The sequence below is a fragment of the Vicia villosa genome, unplaced genomic scaffold (assembly GCF_029867415.1).
Source record: "Vicia villosa cultivar HV-30 ecotype Madison, WI unplaced genomic scaffold, Vvil1.0 ctg.002467F_1_1, whole genome shotgun sequence".
NCBI lineage: Eukaryota > Viridiplantae > Streptophyta > Magnoliopsida > Fabales > Fabaceae > Vicia > Vicia villosa.
The window spans coordinates 141,361-148,834 of record NW_026705936.1 but is presented as its reverse complement, the minus strand read 5'-3'; the positions used below and the strand labels follow the sequence as shown (position 1 = coordinate 148,834).

At 35.7% G+C, this 7,474-nt stretch overlaps 1 long non-coding RNA gene across 1 annotated transcript; it reads left to right on the top strand.

Annotated features, from left to right (window-relative positions):
* The first annotated feature begins 5,096 nt into the window (after positions 1 to 5,096).
* Positions 5,097 to 7,207, top strand: LOC131638883 (uncharacterized). The gene is made up of 3 exons (XR_009294791.1): positions 5,097 to 5,456; positions 5,583 to 6,040; positions 6,803 to 7,207. It is a non-coding gene; the product is annotated as an uncharacterized LOC131638883 (long non-coding RNA).
* Positions 7,208 to 7,474: the final 267 nt, after the last annotated feature.

The following is a 7,474-nucleotide window of genomic DNA, read 5'->3' as shown; positions in this document are numbered from 1 at the left end:
AGAAGAAATGTGGAAGACTAAGGTTCCGAAAAAGGTCAAAAAAATTTCTTGGAGATTCTTTATTGATAGACTCCCTCTAAAAGACCTTTTGGCCTATATAGGTGTATCTAACTTCAGCTCTCTTGATTGTTTATTTTTCTCCAATCACCCGGAATCTTCGGAATATATCTTCTTCCAATGTCATGTTTCGAAAGTGGTTTGGGATAGAATCTATAATTGGTTAGGAAATGACTTGGAGTTTAATTTGGAAGAGTTCAAAAGCTTCGGTTGCATTCAAGAAAAGGTGAAGAAATCCAATACTAGAGTTAAATTAAATTAGATTTAGTTAGCTCTAATTTGGTGCATTTGGTTAATGAGAAATGCTATTATTTTCGATAATGCTTCCTTTAGCTTTGAAACGGTAATTTTCAATATTTTGTTCTTTTCTGGGAGATGGTTAGGTAGTAGTGGTTCTTCTTCAAGGACTAATTTTTATGATTGGTACAAGTAACCTTTAAACTGTTTCAACTCTATTTAGAGTTCTTGTTGTAAGGGTTGCACCCCTAATGCGATATCTTATATCATTGCTTATTAAAAAAGACAAGTACCAAGAACAATAATTATCATAAATAACTTACATCATAAAAAGTATTAAGAATATTAACATCAATACCATCTTCATTCTTTATATAGTCAATCTCTCACATGTCATGGCCATCTTTTTATTTTTCAACTTAATAGGGAAACAATGTGGTTGAATTTTGAATTTGATTGACCATAAAATTTGAATTTTTGATGCATCAGGCTTTGCAAGATCAGTATAACATGCCATATGAAGATAACAATTATGAGATTGAAGTAAAAAGGTGGCTTGAGGCTGTGAATCAGTACAGAAGCACAAAGTCTTACCATCCGAATGCGTTTCATCTTGGAGGTATCATATATTGCCAGATCTGAAAATAACTAAACATGAAATGCATCAAAATATGTTAAAAACTACAAACAATTACCAACACCATATGACCTGAAAATCATTTCTACCATACCTAATAACTCCTCACACAAAACATATCCAGTCAAATTCAAAATTACCTCATTATTCTTATAGTACTACTAAAAGATTAAGGATACATTAATACAAACACTACTAAACAATGAGTACATTTCTATTATTAAGAATTTAAATATAATATTATGAACGGATATTCTGAGTTTTTTCAATCTCTACCAAGTCAATGCATATAGAAAAAACGGCAATCATGCATATTGTAGGATGTATATATTAAAAATATAAATAAACTTTAGTAACACTTATAGAAAAGGTGTCATGAAAAAGAGAACAACTTACCCAATAAGCAGCAGTGAAACCAGTAATTCCAGAAGAAAGATGAATAACATAACCACCAGAATAATCCATAACACCCCATTGAAACAAAAAACCCCCACCCCACAAACTAAAAGCACCAATAGTATAAGAAAAAGTTAACCAAAGAGGCACAAACATCATCCACGCCTTAAAACTCATCCTCGCCAAAACCGAACCCGCCAATATAACAACCGAAATAGCTGCAAAAACACACTGAAACCAAACCATAGTGGCCATCGGATAAAACGGCGTAGCTTCAGCGGTTTCAACTACTCCATTGTGATAGTAATGCGTCGTAGCCGGTAGCCCGACCTGGTTGATAAGAAATTTCTGGCCCAAAGCCGGCCCGGCCTTACCCCAAAATGGTAAGAGTTTTTCACCAAATGACATCTTATAAGCCCATGTTACCCAACAGATTATAACTTTGATCTGATTTCATTTGAATAAACACTTAGAACACAACCCACGAATATTATTCAGAATAAAACACAAAACATGTAAAGAAATTGTTAGAATTTGTCAAATTTAAAGTGTTGATACCTTGAATAAGCAGCGTACGAAAATGTTTTTTCCGTTGGTAGTAGTCGTAGATACAGGAGAGAAAGGGGCGGCGACGGACATAAGGTTTGAGGGGAAAGAGAGAGAAGACAGGGAAAATACTTAGATGGACACAACCATACCACCTGTACTTACACACAACCAATCATATTTTTTTTATTAATTAAAAATTAAAAATTAAATTGTCTCTCTCCTCTTTTATCTCAACCACCCCCCATGATGCCAATTAAAAACGAGATTAATATTAAATAAATTTATATTCTCTCTTTTCATTGGTATGCCTAAAAAATTGGATTTAGGTTCGTGTCCATGCAAGTATTTCTCAGAAGACAGAGAGAGTTGATGAAAAGAAGGAAAATGAGGAAGAAGAGAGAGAAATGGGTTTCAACGAATGGAAAAGAAAAGGGAGAAGTTGAGATAAGTTTTTTAATTTGGACCAATCAGACTTTGACAATTGGTGCATAAGTTCAAAAAAGTTGAAAGAGCTAAGGCTTAATTTGTTAATTACTAAAAAGTCCTTTTTGTAGTATAATGTTTTTGAGTGGGAAGGGCAAAATAGACAGTTTGGTCAATTGATTAGTATATGATAATAAAAAGGGCAAAATAGACAGTTTGGTCAATTGATTAGTATATGATAAATAAATAGTAGATCAGTAAAACAGAATCAAGATCTCATCATCTTCTCCATCAGTAAAACAATCCCTCCAATCAATTTCCTCCGGCTCGACCACAACTTTCCAATTGAAACTCGAAAAAGTTTCAAGCCTACTCGCAAACCTCTTCATATCACCCATCGGCGGCGCTTTTCTCCCTCCCCCAACATATCCAATATCATCGAATTTCCTTTCCACAAACTTCGGTTTCAATATCTGTGAAAACATTCTCTGAAACTTCGATCTCGATTTCTTCACATCTGCATCCTTTGGTTTCAAATCTTCGGTGAAGTAGGTTCTTATGTTGCACTAAAACCAGTACCATCTCTAGGTTTTCTTCTAGCTTCGTAAGGAATCATAGTAACCATAGGTCCAGAAAATCCTTTGCCACCGCTCGTTTTTGCACTCCATCTGTTTGTGTTATTGTCTGATCTAAATTTATGATCTTTTCAGGACTGAAAGGTGCATTGTTATTGCTTTCAAAAACATGTTCCGAGAAAATCCTCTGTGTAGTAAGTAGAACAAGACATGGAAAACAAGTTTGGTTACATTATACTTTATCTATGGAATCCGATGCACTGCACACCACTGCACACCATAGTTGTCTTGTATGAAGATGGTGGGATATTGTAAGCTTTACTTTGAGTACTTATACCAATTTATGTGTCTCACTAATTGATTTCTATATATGTGTTTGGAAACAGATTCATGTAGAGTTGCGTCTGTCGCACGCTCGCGAAAATGAACAGAGTCGCCACCAATATATTTATCCCAAAGAGGGAAAGGAATATCAGAAAACCTAAGGTGAAGGATAAGAAAAGGTCTTGCGACCAGAGATCAAGGTACGGGAGTCGGTTACGCAAGGGGAAGGTGCTAGCACCCCTCACGTCTGTGGTACTCCACAGGATCCACTTATGTTTGTTCTATTCTAAGGGTGTATAAATCTAAAGCTTAATTACTAAGGGAATGCATGCAAATGAAAGAAAAGAAACACGGGGAAAATAAGGTTTTTAAATAGTTGTGCTCGCTTAGGCCCCGCGACCCAATGCCTACGTATCCTTTTCAGGAATCAGAGCGCCGTAGTTCGGCTCTTTAGTTTTTGTTTGTTTTTGTGTTTTTTAGTTGAACAGTTACATTCGCACTCCGCTGCTCGACCTCTGGAGTCCTAAGCTGGGAATGGAGCGGAAATAACGTGTCCGATTAGGAGGAAGAATGCCCTGAAGGCAAGAGAAAGAATGCCTCGGAGGCAAGAGAGAGAAGAGGGAAAATTGGTTTGTGTCTTTTAGGTGTAATTCCATGATGGACGAAAACCCACTACAAAGCTTCGCATCACTTCCTCACTTTGATTAGCTCTGAGCCTTTATTAGATATTTTGAAATGTTTTTGGTTAGGTGTCTTTTAAGGGAATTTAATTTGTGACTTGAATCATGCCATAAAAAAAGAGTTTTTTGAATATTTAGAGAATGCACATCGAGGCCTACGCCACAATCGTTTCTCTAAATGAAATACAATTTTTGAATATTTAGAGAATGCACATCAGGGCCTACGCCACAATCGTTTCTCTAAATAACGGTTAAGAAATACACCGAGGCCTACGCCTCAATCATTTCTCTTCCGCTAAGTGGGAAAGAACATACATCGGGGCCTACGCCCCAATCATTTCTTTCACACTAAAAAAAGGCATTTAGCATGATTCGCGTCGTCCTTTATTAATGTTTTAAAGTTGAAAAGAAAAAGGAAAAGAACTTAATCTAAAAGAACTAAAAGATGATTCTAAGTCCTAAATTGTCAAGTTAAAGTCTACCTAAATTATAGGATTTCAAAGGGAAGACTAACCTAAAAGTTATGGATTATGGGTCCTAAAATTCTAAAGGAACACACAAGTGAAACCACAATTACAAGTAAAAATTACAAGTAAACAATGGTACAAAATTAGTACAAAAGCATGACTTGAAAATATAACACCAAACATGAAAACAAATGATTCAAAATATAGTGCAAAATTGAATTAAAGATACTATTTATTTTTATGATTTTTATATGACCAAAACAAGAATTCTAATTAAGCAAAAGAACTAAAATAAAAGCCTAAACTAATATTTTTGTGAACATTTTCATATGACAACAATTATGTATTAAAGTCTAAGAATTAGTAAGAAAAATTAGCAATTTAATTACTCAAAGAAATGGTATAAAAACTAATTAGAACCAATTAATTAAAAATGTAAGGAAACAGTGGGTGTAAACTGAAATATATGGTGTGAAGAGCAACTGGGCGCAGGGCCCATGGAGTCTGGCCCAGAGGTTATTTTTGTTGCAGCATTTTTCTTATGTCAAAAACAAGGTGAGAGTGATACATGGGCCAAGGGGTGTGACTTACAAATCGTTGGGCCCAAGGAGGTGTGTATCCAGATTATTAATTTATCCAAATTTATATCAGATTTTTAATAAAATTAAAATAAGAATAAGAAAAAAGATTAATCAAAATGGGGATTTAGGGTTCATTTTATGACTCTTCAACTTCTCCTCTCAGACTCAACTCCGTCTTTCGCTCGAATACGACGGCGCCGGAGCTACTCCGACCAAAAATTACAGCGCCGCCGTGATGAACACACCACCAACGACCTCTTCTTCCTAATTTCGAGTTTAGCCTAACGTGATTCCTCATTAATCTCTCGTTCTCACTCTCTAATCCTCAAAACGAAACGAACTAAAACCTAAGTGATATCAGCCGGTTTACACAACAATTTCGATCCAATTAGAAGCTACCACCATAGGGGTTTTGATCAACAGAACGAGCTCTATCACATGGTAGATGAGAAAGAATGCGAGAATTGAAAGATTGTAGCGTTCACCTGGGGAGTATGAAGCTTGAAGATAATTGTTGAGGAAAACCGGAGGTGAGATAATACTAAGCATCCATCATTCTTCAGTTCTTTGCTCTTCTTCTTCGTTTTCTTCTTCTTTTTCGGTTTTCTGTGAATTGTTGATGAGCGATAATGATGATGATGTTGTTATCGTTGCAGATGAACGTGAGTTGAAGATTGGCGGATGAGATCGAAGGTTCTTGATTCGGTGCAGCTCCGATTTCTGAGAATTGGTTGATTGAATTTGATGAAGATGATTGAGGTGTGAAGCACAGAGATAGCGAAGATGATGAAGGATGATTGGGGAAGGTTGTTGTTCATGGAGTCTTCTGATTATCTCTTTTCTTGTTCTTCAAATCTGTTTCTGAATTTCTGTGTGATTAAAGGCGTTATGCAGTGTTGTTGAGATGATGAAAGTTCAGAGGTGAGAATGGTGGAGAGAAGGTAAAGATGGTGATGAAGAGAACGGAAGAACTCAGAAGTGGTGGTGGTGATGAAGTGAAGAAGAATTGTGGAGATTGAAGAGATTGGAGAAGAGTGAAGGATTGGTGAAGTTGATGAAAATGGTGGAGAGCTGAAAGAATGGATCAAGGCTCTGATTTATAGAGATTCTTCAGGTTCGTTTCTTTTCTGATTTTTGTTAATCTCTGTTAGATCCTTCTGTTAGGAGTCTGTTGAATCTGGTAGTTATGACTTGGCTAGGTTGTTAGAAAACTGTTATGGTAGTTAGGGAATTGGTTAGAGGAAGTTATGAGAAGCTGAGTTTGTTATTTCGGTTATAGTTGGTCATTGAGGTGGTTAAGTTAGTTACATGGCAGTTGGAGGTTAGTTATTTGTGGGAAAGTTTGTTATAGATAGTTGGGATTAGTGCATGGTTGAATATATATTAGGAATAAGATAGGTTAGTTGACAATTGGTTATGTGATGTCATTAGTAGAAATTACTCTTGACTCTTGTACTTGTTTTTTCTGGCTTGTTAACTGAACTTGGCTGCCGTTGCGTAAAGGAATTCGAAACTCGAATAGATGGTATATTGTTCTGAATGAATTGTTAGTAACTGTTCTGTTTGCAGTTAAATCCGGCTGATATTCCATCGGTATGAACTGTGTACGACTAGTAACCCGCACTGACGTTAATTGCACTCAAACCGTGTTGCTCATTGTATGCTTTTTCTGTCTGTTATTGAGTTTGCTGAACCACTCTTTGAAATGTACTGATTTGAACATATGCAGGACCATATCTTCTTCAAGTTTCTTGTATTGTCTTTGTATGGCTCTTTTTGTAATGGCCTGGACTGTATGTATTTGGTGGCTTTTGACTGTTTGGAATTTAGGAAGTATATGCTGAACTCTTTATATTATTATATTTTTTGAGTGCAGGCACAGCTTCCCCCCTGCACGATGTCTATTGTAGGCTTCAGTTTGAATGATGCAAATGTGGAGGCTTTGAAGAATGCTTGAAGAATGAAGGATGCAAGGTTGACTAACTTTGGTTCAAAAACAGTTGGCTACTAGTTGATAGTTTAGAATAGGGATTTGCATTTGTCATGGTTTTCTTTGTAAGGTGCAATGTGAAGGATAGGAGTTATTGTAATGAATGGATTTCGTGATTTTGTATGAAGTTTGGAAGATTGCTCTTGGACATGTAATAAGTAATAGTGAATGAGATTGGTTCCTTAATTCTTGAATTTGAACTTTGAAAGATTGTAAAGAACCAATACGAAAAGCTTTGTATTCAGCATAACTCTTTTTTTATTCTGTATTGAATTTACAATGTAGCATGTATGTAATGGATCCCATTTTTGTAGTAGAGCTGACTTTTGAATCCTTGTAATGGGAATGTAATGATTTTTTTTTTTCACATTTTCAAATAGGATTTGAATTACCTCCTTTCCCTCCAATTAGTGATACTTTAAAATTCAAATCTTCTCCTCCTTTGCCAACTTAGATGAGCACCATAACATATAAGTCAAGTGGTGTACCAAATACTTATATCCAAACTCCATAAAAATCCTCTTGATTACTAAATAAATATGGAAACAAATCTTGATC